Source organism: Pinus tabuliformis, chromosome X, assembly GCF_031772625.1.
Source record: "Pinus tabuliformis cultivar Carrire ecotype Pingquan chromosome X, CPIR1, whole genome shotgun sequence".
NCBI lineage: Eukaryota > Viridiplantae > Streptophyta > Pinopsida > Pinales > Pinaceae > Pinus > Pinus tabuliformis.
In genome coordinates this window covers 107,384,489-107,398,023 of record NC_142308.1, presented here as the reverse complement: position 1 = coordinate 107,398,023, position 13,535 = coordinate 107,384,489, and the positions used below count along the sequence as shown (strand labels likewise).

General features: G+C 35.5%; 1 pseudogene; it reads right to left on the bottom strand.

The window, feature by feature from the left end:
- Positions 1-9,442: 9,442 nt before the first annotated feature.
- Positions 9,443-10,583, bottom strand: LOC149138636 (ferritin-3, chloroplastic-like; annotated as a pseudogene).
- Between the last annotated feature and the right edge of the window lie 2,952 nt (positions 10,584-13,535).

Genomic DNA, 13,535 nt, shown 5'->3' with positions numbered 1-13,535 from the left:
AATTAACTTGTTATAAGAAGAAGCAATAAAGCTTTGAAAAATATTCACTGAACAAAGTAGGAGATCGATTTCAGAGTAAAAATGTGTGACCTTTTAGTTCTTTGAAGATTTACCTTGGAGATTTGAGCTAATTTCCTTGAAACCTTTCAGGTTGGTTGTTTCTTCTTGGAAAAGCGAATCAAGAACTGAAACTGGACTAGGTTATTTTTCTTTCTCATTATTAACTTCTGGAGTTCCAGATTCATGATGATGCAAATGGTTTGGTGGCCTACAAGATGTTGGAGAGCTCAATGGTGGTTTCTTTGATTGAATCCCCTAAAGAGAATCCAATTCATTAGCTACTAGCATGACTCATGGGATAAAAAAAAAAGGGCTACATGTAAAGAATGTGAGAATAAAGTGCTTGCAGAGAATTAAACAATTTATCTTTCCACATAGATAAAGTATTGTAGAAAGGGAAAAACTGATGATAATTTTACCTCAATTACATAAACAACATTATAAGAAAATTGATGCATCACTTTTCACAGAAGCAAGGGAGTAGAGCACCCAAATTCTACTTAGCAAATTAACTTGTTATAAGAAGAAGCAATAAGGCTTTGAAAAATATTCACTGATCAAAGTAGAAGAGCGATTTGAGAGTAAAATTGTGTGACCTTTTAGTGCTTCAAAGATTTACCTTGGAGATTTGAGCTAATTTCCTTGAAACCTTTTGGGTTGGGTGTTTCTTCTTGGAAAAGAGAGTCAAGAACTTAAACTGGACTAGGTTATTTTTCTTTCTCATTATTAACTTCTGAAGTTCCAGATTCAGGACTATGCAAATGGTTTTGTGGCCTACAAGATGTTGGAGAGTTCAGTGGTGGTTGCTTTGATTGAATCCCCTAAAGAGAATCCAATTCATTAGCTACTAGCATGACTCATGGGATAAAAAAAAAAGCCTAGATGTAAACAATGCGAGAATAAATTGCTTGCAGAGAATTCAAAAGTTTATCTTTCCACATAGATAAAGTGATCCGAATGGAAAATGGCATCAACCCATGGTATTCATACACCCATGGAATTTACCCATGGTATTGTAAGTGACATCCACTCATGGTATTTATCCACCCATGGTATTGTAAGTGACATCCACCCATGGTATTCATCCACCCATGGTATTGTGACATCCACCCATGATATTCATTCACCCATGGAATTGACCCATGGTATTGTGACATCCACCCATGGTATTCATTCACCCATGGAATTGACCCATGGTATTGTGACATCCACCCATGGAATTGACCCGTGGTATTGTAACTGAAAAATACTATAAGTAACAAGTCGCATTTTGTAAAAGGACAGATGGTCCGCCACAATGTGGCCTTTATAGTTATTATCGATTTTAATAAAAAGTTTCGTTGTGGTTTTGTTTATTGGACATTCTCCTCTTTTACTTCTGGCAATTCAAGTTCTCAAATCTTGGGGGTCTCTCCCCCTAAGATCCATTTCAATTTTTTAGATCTTGGGGGCCTCCCCCCAAGATCCGGATCAGTGGTATCGGAGCAGGTTATGATTCCATGGGAATGAGGGTTTCATGCATATTTCAGTTTGAAATTTTTGCAACAATATTCAACAAACTTCAGGCATACGCAATGACCTCCACAGAGCACTTTCTTGGGCCAAGCAGGAAGAATTTTATTTTTTCATTTTTTTTGCAGGATTTTTTTTTGGGCAGCGAGTTTGCAGATAAGATCTGAAAAAATGGTACAATATTTACAAAAACAAATAACAGATTTGGATTCCTTGCAAAAAAATACCAAAAAAAAAACGGCCAAATCAGGGTCTAGATGAGGGAGATATCGTTGATTTAAAATCAGCTATGTTGTAGAATTATTTTTTTTACGACAATTGGTGGATGGTGACTCTCCTATCATTTTTTGAATTTTTTGTACATAATTTCATAAAACAAATTATAGATCCGATCTCTTCTTGAAAAATCACCCAATTTCAAAAAAATGGGTCGAATCAGAGTTCGGATGTGGGAGATATCACTCATTTAAAATCAACTATTTTTTTCATAAATTTTGTGACGACGGAAAAATTTGCAGCACGAATCGGAGATTCTAGGGTGTCCAGATAAGGATTTCCAACACATGGAAAGATGCAAAATGGTCCTTTTGCTTCCAAAAACAGGTTATAATAAATATTCTGAGTTATATTGACCGAGTTATGTTCATTTTAATTATGGAGCAACATTTGTAGCGGGTTCCCGTTGGAGATGTGCCCTCCCACCCCACTTTAGTAGGCACTTGCTTCACATTCATCAGTTCCAACATAGCAGCATTTAGCTTAGGTTATTTGGAGACGTGCCCTCCCACCCCACGCTATGTAGGCACCTGCTACTTCATCAACAACTAACATCATGGTTATGGGTCAACTGCACAAAATCCTTGTCATCGAAGTCCATTTGCTAGGCTGCACACTATTAGTATCACAGTTGGTCACAAGCATTACAAGGTATCTCTATCCTCGGATCTTCGTTTGTCATGGTTATGGGTCATCCACAAACCCACACTTCATCTAAGTCCATTTGCTAGGTCACACACTGTTAATATCACAGTTGGTCACAAGCATTACAGGGTATCTCTATCCTCGGATCTTCGTTCATCATGGTTATGGGTCATCCACAAACCCATACTTCATTGAAGTCCATTTGCTAGGGCGCACACTGTTAGTATCACAGTTGGTCACAAGCATTATAGGGTATCTCTATCCTCGGATCTTTATTCATCATGGTTGTGGGTTAATCGCATAAAACCCTTCTCTTCAGTGTCTCTTCATATTCAACTAAGGCTTCGTAGGAGGGAAATTCACGCAACAGGGACCATTGCTTCTTAAGGAGGGAGGAATGATCCGAATGGAAAATGGCATCAACCCATGGTATTCATCCACCCATGTTATTCATCCACCCATGGGATTTACCCGTGGTATTGTAAGTGCCATCCACTCATGGTATTTATCCACCCATGGTATTGTAAGTGACATCCACCCATGGAATTGACCCATGTTATTCATTCACCCATGGAATTGACCCGTGGTATTGTGACATTCACCCATGGAATTGACCCGTGGTATTGTAACTGAAAAGTACTATAAGTAACAAGTCGCATTTTGTAAAAGGACAGTTGGTCCGCCACAATGTAGCCTTTATAGTTATTATCAGTTTTAATAAAAAAATTCTTTGTGGTTTTGTATATTGGGCATTCTCCTATTTTTCTTCTGGGAATTCAAGTTTTCAAATCTTGGAGGTCTCTCTCGCCAAGATCCATTTCAATTTTTTAGATCTTGGGGGCCTCCCCCCAAGATTCAGATCATAAAGTAGTGTAGAAAGGGAAAAATTGATGAGAATTTTACCTCAGTTACATAAACAACATTATAAGAAAATTGATGCATCACTTTTCACAGAAGCAAGGGAGTAGAGCACTCAAATTCTACTTAGTAAATTAACTTGTTATAAGAAGAAGAAATAAGGCTTTGAAAAATATTCACTGAACAAAGTAGAAGATCAATTTGAGAGTAAAACTATGTGACCTTTTAGTGCTTCAAAGATTTACCTTGGAGATTTGAGCTAATTTCCTTGAAACCTTTCGGGTTGGGTGTTTCTTCTTGGAAAAGAGAGTCAAGAACTGAAACTGGACTAGGTTATTTTTCTTTCTCATTATTAACTTCTGAAGTTCCAGATTCAGGATGATGCAAGTGGTTTGGTGGCCTACAAGATGTTGGAGAGCTCAATGGTGGTTGCTCTGATTGAATCCCCTAAAGAGAATCCAATTCATTAGCTACTAGCATGACTCACGGGATTAAAAAAAAAGGCTAGATGTAAAGAATGCGAGAATAAAGTGCTTAAAGAGAATTCAAAAGTTTATCTTTGCACATAGATAAAGTATTGTAGAAAGGGAAAAATTGATGAGAATTTTACCTCAATTACATAAACAACATTATAAGAAAATTGATGCATCACTTTTCACAGAAGCAAGGGAGTAGAGCACCCTCTTGCCAACTGAATAGAAAAATATTGGTACACATAAAAATGTTTAATGAAAACTTTCCAAAAGGTTAAAGTTTGCTCCTAAAAATATCTTTGATAACACTACGAGTTCCATTTATTGGATACATTCTCTGGAAAAGAAAAAGGAATGCAATTTTCAACTCTCCTACAACCATGAAATAAATGAAACATGCAGGCTAAAAAATGAAAAAAGGTCGTTGAGATGGCCAACTGAAAAAAAGGCTCTTAATGTCGAACTGAGAGGCAGAAATAATTTGAACCTAGGGTAAAATTTCACTTTTAGGACTTAACCCAACCCTGTCTCAACAGAATTTCCCTGACTTTTTATTCACTATACAATGCATAAAACCAAGTCAATAAAATAAATCTCTTTTTTAGATCTAACAAGATATCCATTTAATTAATTTAACTTATAATTGTTAGGTTAAAAATTGACAACTTTAGAACCAAGGCTAAGAAAATGAAACAATAAGAAACCGAATGAAGAGGCATTCATAGAAGAAACGTTAGATACTATAATGAAAAAGAGAAAAACACATATGCAAGATAATCACAAAAACCAAAACATCCAGCACTACATATATATCAACAACGCAATCATAGGGAGAGAGTCCTTGGAAGACAGTGGTGAGTAACAATTGTTATGCAATCTTCTTCATGAAAATCTATCAGGGAACAAAGCAGTGCAAGAAAATTCTTTGAAGCCTTTTATAAACAACTAAAGAGAAATCATAAATGGCTTGGAAAAAGTTAACAAGGTAGAATTTTTATGCAATCTTATTCATGAAAATCTATGAGGGAACAAACCAGTGCAAGAAAATTCCTTGAAACCTTTTATAAACAGCTAAAAGGAAATCATAAATGCTTGGAAAAAAGTTAACAAGGTAGAATTATTGACATCAGGCTTTGTGTGTTAGCTTGAGCTTGTTTTAGTTCACCATTCATAGCCTCAGTAACCTGAAGTTTTTGTCATTCAAGCCTCTAAGTTGCTGCTTCGTGTTATTAAATCCTTGAACTTATTATTGAGCATTAAGTCTTTAATTATTTAATTAATTAATGATGATTATTGTTTTGACATTATATAAAAAAGTTTAAAGTCATTGGAAACTCTTGGGATTTTGAAGTAACATGTTTATAAGCTAATTTAGTATATTCACGTTAAATAATTTTTAATTTTTTAATTAAAAGTTATGCATATTAATTTAAGACTATGCTCTAGGCCTAAGGCCGTTCCTACCTCTAATAAATTTTGAATCAAAATCATTTTTCTTAGTCTTTCTTACACATAGATATAAAGAATTGCTAATAGTCTATCACACATAAATTTAGCCATAGTTCAAACAATCAGCTCTCTCGTACAAATAAATACAATTTATAAAAATACAATTTTCAAGGAACACATATCCATAAAAAATAAAATTAAAAAATTAAAAAAATGAGAGAATAAAAGAACCAAAAAGGAGAATACTATTTACATCATTGGCATTTTGATTATCAACAAAGTATTCTCTTTATTTTCATTCCTATTCTAAAAAATGTTCTCATTCACATTGTGGGTCAAAACCATTCACGATTTTTTTTTTTTAATTCAAATTCAATATAAAAAATTATTAGTTTAAAACTTAGTCATGCTACTTTCTGAATGTAAATAGGGGTGACTTTCTTATTTATGGATAATATTTACTTAACCTCCTAATGTTTTATATCGTTCCTTTCATTACGACTTAATATGTCCACATCTAATTTATCCTTATGCATCCCGTAATAAGACTTAGTTCAAGAAGATAATTTTTCAATAATACTCTAAGTAGATTGACTTACAATCCAATCTCTCACACGAAGTAGATAACAAATCTTGGCATTCATTATTTATTCACTCTCAAGTATGGGATAAATTGGCATATAACTTGATAGGAAGAAATTGTTCGAAGGGATATATATGAGGTGGAGAAGTTATATGTGCGAAATATTACTACACACCTGAACTATAACGATTCTCAACAATGTAAAAAAAATATATATAAATCTGTGAGAAAATAAATAGAGGGAAGGCTTTCTCGAAAGGGAATTCTATGAATCCATTCTCAACAATGTAAAAAAAAAAAAAATAAGTGAGAAAATAAATGGAGGGAAGGCTTTCCCAAAAGGGAATGCCATGAATCCATAAATAAGAGTCCCAAACTTTGTCCCAAACTCCCGAGTAGATTTATTTTCCAAATTTGATGCATTCAACTCCAAAAAAAAAAACTAAAATTTAACCAATGTCTCATATGAATCCATAAATAAGAGTCCCAAACTCCTGAGTAGATTTATTTTTTAAATTTGATGCATTCAACTCCAAAAAAAAACTAAAATTTAACCAATGTCACAAATAATTGTTCCATGGAACTTTAAATTAAAGTGGTGAACTCTTCATAGTAAATCTTTGGCTTATCAAACTAAGAACCAATGAAACAATTACAATGTCAAAATTTCGAATTCAAATGTAGATGCCACTTGAAGAGGTGATGCACACTACTCATCAATAAAGTTAAACTAGAAAATTGTACATTTTATCGAAAATACATGTAGTTGTAAAATAAATACTTTTAATGGTTTATTTCTTTTTCTATAATACAATTAGTTTATTTTAGAAAACATATATTAATCATCAAAACACATAGGTAATATGAGGTATTAAATCAATTACTAATAATAAAATCATCATTAATATTTATAAAAAAAATGTAGAGAGATAGAATGTTTATCTTATGGATAGTTTGATCTAAGCCATTGAATTAGTGTGAGTAATTCTCCATTCAAGCATAGTTAGTATTCTATGAAGGTCATTGACTAGTAGTTCTATGAGACCATCAAGGAAAAGGGAACTAGTTTGAATTGTTTTATATTACTCATTCCATTCTAGTTGTTTCCAAGACTACTCATTCCATTCTAGTTGCTTCAAAGACCAACTGATAGACTGACTACATTATTATGAAATGTTTAATGAAAACTTGCCAAAGGTTAAAGTTTGCTCCTAAAAATATCTTTTATAACACAACCAGTGCCATTTATTGGATACATTCTCTGGAAAAGAAAAAGGCATGCAATTTTGAACTCTCACGCAACCATGAAATAAACGAAACATGCAGGATAAAAAATTAAAAAAGGTCATTGAGATGGCCATCTGAAAAAAGGCTCTTAATGTCGAACTGATAGGCAGAACTTGGGTTGCATGGTTAGGAATTTGGTCAATAGAAACATAATTTGAGCTTGGTGTACAAATTCACATTCAGGGCTTAAGCCCAACCCTGTTTCCTCTTTTCTTGGGCTAAAAAATTAAAAAAGGCCGTTTAGATGACCAACTGAAAAAAGGCTCTTAATGTTGAACTGACACGCAGAACTTGGGTTGCATGCTTAGGAATTTGGTGAGCAAAAACATAATTTGAACCTGGGGTACAAATTCACTTTCAGGGCTTAAGCCCAACCCTGTTTCCTCTTTTCTCAACTCTCTTGCAGCCATGAAATAAACGAAACTTGGGTTGCATGCTTAGGAATTTGGTTAGCATAAACATAATTTGAACTTGGGGTACAAATTCACTTTCAGGGCTTAAGCCCAACCCTGTCTCCTCTTTTTTCAACTCTCCTGAAACCATGAAATAAACAAAACATGCAGCACTATATATATATCAACAACACAATCATATGAAAAATTCACTTTTAGGGCTTAAGCCCAACCTTGTCTCCTCTTTTTTCAACTCTCCTGCAACCATGAAATAAACAAAACATGCAGCACTATATATATCAATAACACAATCATATGGACACACGAAGCCTAACATTTTTCACCCACTGGTTTTTATAAATGATCCCGGGAGAAAAGGGGATCAGAGAATCTCAGTGAGATGAGATGGATATCCAAGATATTGGATATTCACTCAAAATATCACTTTTGGAATCTATGGGAAGCATAAAAAATGGACTTTGAAACCACCTATGGTTTTTTGGCGAGACCGTTAGAACCTGAAAATATCTATTCTTAGCGGGATATTGAAACACTCTGTGGCCTTCCAATGCAACCATATAATCTTTAACTGAATATTTGACAAAGTTTGTAGTTTAGCAGCTTCACTAAATTTGGAGATTTCTAAATGTGTCCACGCCGGTACGTAGTTGGATTTTGTTTTTTTTTTGTGATAACATTTCTCCTAGATATTATTTTGATTTGTTGTGGTTATCAATATAACATCAACAATTTTGGACTATGATTTTTAATATAAGGAGGGAAATTTCCCACGCTAAAATCCATTTACACTTTCAAAAATATATTTAAAAACAAAATTTATGATGAAAAAAAAGGATAATCCACATGAAGATGCTTCCTAGAAGTCCCAACCCATTCAACTAACAAGATATCCCAAGAATAAAGATTTTGAAATAGATGACCCTGATACACATCATTTAGAAGCAAATTTCCAGACTGAAATCCATTTACACTTTCAAAAATATATTTAAAAACAAAATTTATGATGAAAAAAATAGGCTAATCCACATGAAGATGCTCCCTAAAAGTCCCAACGCATCCAACTAACATGATATCCCAAGAATAACGATTTTGAAATAGATGACCCTGATACACATCATTTAGAAGCATTCTAATCTTATTGTACTTCGATTTATGTTTTCAATTATAGGATTTTGAAGGTGCTGGCACCGTGGAATGACATTAAGCAATTGCATCCAACAAACCAAGTCAAACACCATTAAAATTGAAATAGATTGAAACTCCCAAAAACTACTTGCAACCGAGTTCTTACACTATGAAATGACAGAGAACAATCGTATCTAAAAAACCAACCCAAACACCTTGAAATTGAAACAGGGGGAAACTCCCTAAAAATGTTGAGAGCTAAGTGCTAACACCATGAAATGAGATAGAACAATCGCGCCCAACCAACCAACTGAGCACTCACCTTGAAATGGGTGCAACTTCTCTAAGATTACCATCCTCATATTAGGGATAAGAAGCAGAACATCAACATCAATCATAACACAGAATCTTAGGGCCAACCAACATCAATCATAACAAAGAATCTTAGGGATGCTTAATAATATAGATCAGAAACAAAGCTCAACATCAATCATATCAGCCAAATTCTTTGTGTATTGAAAAACCCAAATGGATGCAACTATATCCCCAAGGATTCCAGCAAGGGTTAATTGAGAAACAATTTGATGATGTGTCCTTTGGCATTGCGATAGAAATATAAATCATAACATTTAAATTCAGATTAAGATATATATATACATATATCTATATATTGTGATCATGTACTACCTAAAATTTACCTCAAAAGACTCGAGGTTATTCCAGTTATCAAGATAGGGTTCAAAATCTAATTCTCAGTCAGGTCAGGCAACAACAAGAGCTCCTGTGTCAACCACATTATCTCCGTTGAGGACCATCTGATCAAAATGCCATACAGCTGCCAAAAAAGAAAGGACAGAATCAAATCAATTACAAGTCCTGCTTTTAGTAATGAAGCATGATCAAATCACTAATCCTACATACAATTTCTTCACTTTCATTGTCAATATGAAAAAAAAAGTCTCTCCTCAAATATTATCAAAATTAACATATCATCATCATACCATGGCCTTTCCCTATCCTTCTCAACTGAAGACACATATCATGATACTTCTTGATAGCTTCAACCTGCAAAATTGCAGAGGAAAACATAACATTAGATCATTGTTTATACTTCCCTCCTACTTGTAAAGGGAGGAATTGCAGAGCATGTGATTTGTTCGATGAGAAAATTGCCCTTGATGAAATCCGTCATCTAACCATTGTTAGCCTCTTGGGCTACCTGCTCCCATTAAATCCATGACCTCTCAAAATTATTTCTTAATGCAACATAATTAAAAATATTTAAAAGTAACATGATATATCGAATCAACGGTAAAGAATTCAGTTGATATTTATAGCATGAAAGTTCAAAAAAAAATTGTTTGTTAGTTTCTCCAAAGACAAAGCCAACTCCATGGCTATAACCGGTATATTGAGAACCAACCCAAAAAAACATCAGCCTACATTCTATCAAAAAATGACATGATGCATGCACGAAAATATACAAGTCTGTGGATTGGACTCACCATAAAGGGCATCACCCTTCTCAGCGTTGTCAAACTCCATGACAACAGATAATAAAATGGACTGTAGTTTAGCTTTCCCACCTCTGATGTTCTTCTCAAAGAAAGGACCAATACATGGTAGAGTTTAAAATAATAGTTATAACCAACATGAATAATGTTTAAGGCTTGAAACAACAGACTGAATTAAAACTCTCAAGTCTTAGGAACCTGGTATTTCATGAGCTTTTATGCATGATACCGCTCTTCGTCACTGGCATCCTTAGTATCTGTCAGATTGGAGAAAATATGCTACTTATTTCCTCCTACATAGATGTATAACAAGCATACATATACATATACACACCAATATATGAAGAAAACCTGAGGGTACTCACTTAGCAAAACCTGACAAAGCCATGTTGTCTCTATCAAAGTATGCAAAGAGAGCATGATAGACAAATGAAATGTTGCATTCCACGCTTCCAAAAATAAGTTTGACATGACTTCAGAGTATGCAGAAGTTAATGCATCCAATATGAACTAACAAGAGCACGATTTACATAAATTCCATGCTAATATAATAGAAATTTAAAGCATCCCTGGTACTGGGAGTGATGTTTCCAGGATGAAGAGCAGGCCATGTGTAGGTCTTGACTTCAGATTTAAACCACAAAATTTCACAGACGAAATCACTAAACAAATCTAACTTATTTTGTACAATATGTATGTGCAAGTTGGAATCTTCAGAGTTTGGTGTTGCAAATAAAGTTGCCATCAGTCCTGACCTGCAAACTAAGTATTTCTGGTGTCATTAATGACATATTCTAACCATTCACTAGCTCCTGTGACGTAGTTCCATTCCTTCCACCACCAATTCTCAGTGTACTCATCTATGTAATGTGCCATAGGGCTCGATCATGTGACCTTATGATGAGATATTTCACAAATCTATGAGTCTGGGCATTTCCCACAATCACCTCGGGGTTAGATTCTCTGTGATCTTGAGAGTCAAGGGAAAGAAGCGCAAACCTAATGAGTTGGCTTACAGTGTATTTCATCGGAAACTTAAGGAGTCTGCAGACAGTTAGCTCAGCGGGTGGGATGCAACGGTCCAACTGAAAAATTAACGAGCAAGAGTCTACAGATAGTTAGTTCAGCGGGTAGGATGCAACGGTCCAACTGAAAAATTAATGAGAAAGTTGGTTGACGAGACTAAATCAAGGATTGAACAGAGTAAATCTGTTCACTTGGTGGGATCAATGGAAGGGAACACTTCAATCGTCTAATATGTGATCTAATGGTGGATAGTGAAGACAACTAAGCCGAGAGGCAAGTTCATTTCAAATGGAATGCCTTACGACATAAACATAATTAGTATACTTTTAGTGTATATATGTATCAGTATAGATCTATTTTAAATATAGATTTAACGTGAGTCTAGAAGAATCTAATTTTTTCAAGCCCAATTTTTTTTATGAGCCAATATTTTTAAATGTTTTGTGTGTATATATATATATATATATATATAAGATTTTTTAAAATTTTATTTTCGCTAATTACTGATGGACACCCTTACACATCATAGTGGGCTATAAAATGAGCTTTTTGGCTAAAAAAAGTTAGAGAAAAATATGCCAAAGAGAATAAAGAAAATATAGAATAGAATGTTTTAATATGAAAGCAGAATATTCCCTTGGATAGCTTATTGTGGTTTATTTAGTTTTTATATAAAGGATGTAAAAGAAATTTAAAGAAGGAAATGGGAAGATAAGATAAGATAAGATAATTATATTTATGTCCAACTGATGACCATAAAGTAGGTCAAAAGGACTGTTGAGTACATTGATGTATATACAAAGCGGGAGAACCAAACTGTCTCCTATAAAAGATACAATGCATGAAGTAAATCAACATCTCGCCCTAGCGGAGAAGATCCAGGAGCTAATAAGTCTGAGGATCAGACCCATCTCTCCTAACATCTGAGGTTGAATGAATAACACTGAAGAAACTCAACAAAGTATGTTGGCCTGATGAAGAGCTGATGGCAAGTGTAGACTTTCCACTAAATCGTATCCCGGGGGGTTCACACGCTGCTGAATGCTGGAGGACCTAGTCTGTCTCCCAAGAACGGATATGAGATGGAACTGCTGCTGAGATCTCGTGTGCTAGGGTGAGGTCCCACAGATCCTCACTGATCTGGAGTCTGGATACGTACTGGTATCAATCGATCTCTTGGTGCCCATGTCTGAAGGTAGTACCCTGAAAAATGTCGTGATCCTCTACGTGGGGTCTGGTCTGATGGGAGGCTAAAGAATATGTGCTCGGAACCTAAGAGCCTCCTACATATATATGGCCAAACATCTATGATAGGGTACCTGAAAAAGTCGGCGAGGGTCCGAGAATATCTTAACAAGCAATGAAACCTTCCTCTGATCTCGTAGTAGACAGGGCATCCAAGGATGAAGTGCACCTCGGTCTCCACTTCCTATAAATGACATACCTGACAGAGTCTATTTAGTCTATCCACCTAGTGGTCTGTCTCTACACGAAGTCTATGAGAACCTACTCTGAACTGGCCCAGAGGAATGCGAAGAGCATGCATCTAGTGGTGAAACGTATATTGGGGTCGAACAATGAGCTCATCTCTCAACTCCAAGAAGTGCTCAGCGCAAAAGGCCATCTTTGGGCACAACCCTCCTAGAGAATTGACCCAAGTGACCTGGACGAACAACATGTAGATGTCCTCCCTGATGATCTTGTTTAGCTCTTGTCTAGTAGGTAAAAGGTGACCATGAGAATCTAAGGAATATGGGAAAGGAGGGAGACAATCCAACTGAATTCTCACTGACTCTAAGAGGTTTGAAACTCCTGTAAACCACTGTCTGGCTCAACTTGAGGGAGCAGAACGGGCAATAGTCTCAAAAGAGCAATATGCCAAGTAAGGATAACGATCCCTACTCTTTATCAAGTCTGCCAAGCCCTAGACACGATGTAAGAATGAAACGAAAGTGAAGGTCGTCTCAAGCCGAAAGGGCTAAGCTCCAAACTCTGCAAGGATGATGTATTGTGGCACTGTCAGTTTGCACCTAATGATGCGACGAAGAAGAAGAATCTAGACTCTCTCAGCTGAAGCCTAGTCTGACTCAAGTAAATACGTTCCCCAAATCTCTAAGCCATATAGAACAGTGGGACAAATCAAGGTGTCCATGAGGCTCCTCTTGGACGAGATGTCCTGGTAGTGATGTCGAAAGCATTGTCTCTCGAGAAGGGCTAAGGATCCATATCCTTTGTTGATACGAGGTTGAAGCGCTGGTTGCAAACTGAAGCGGGGAAGAGAATACATGATGTAATGTTTTAATATAAAAGTAGA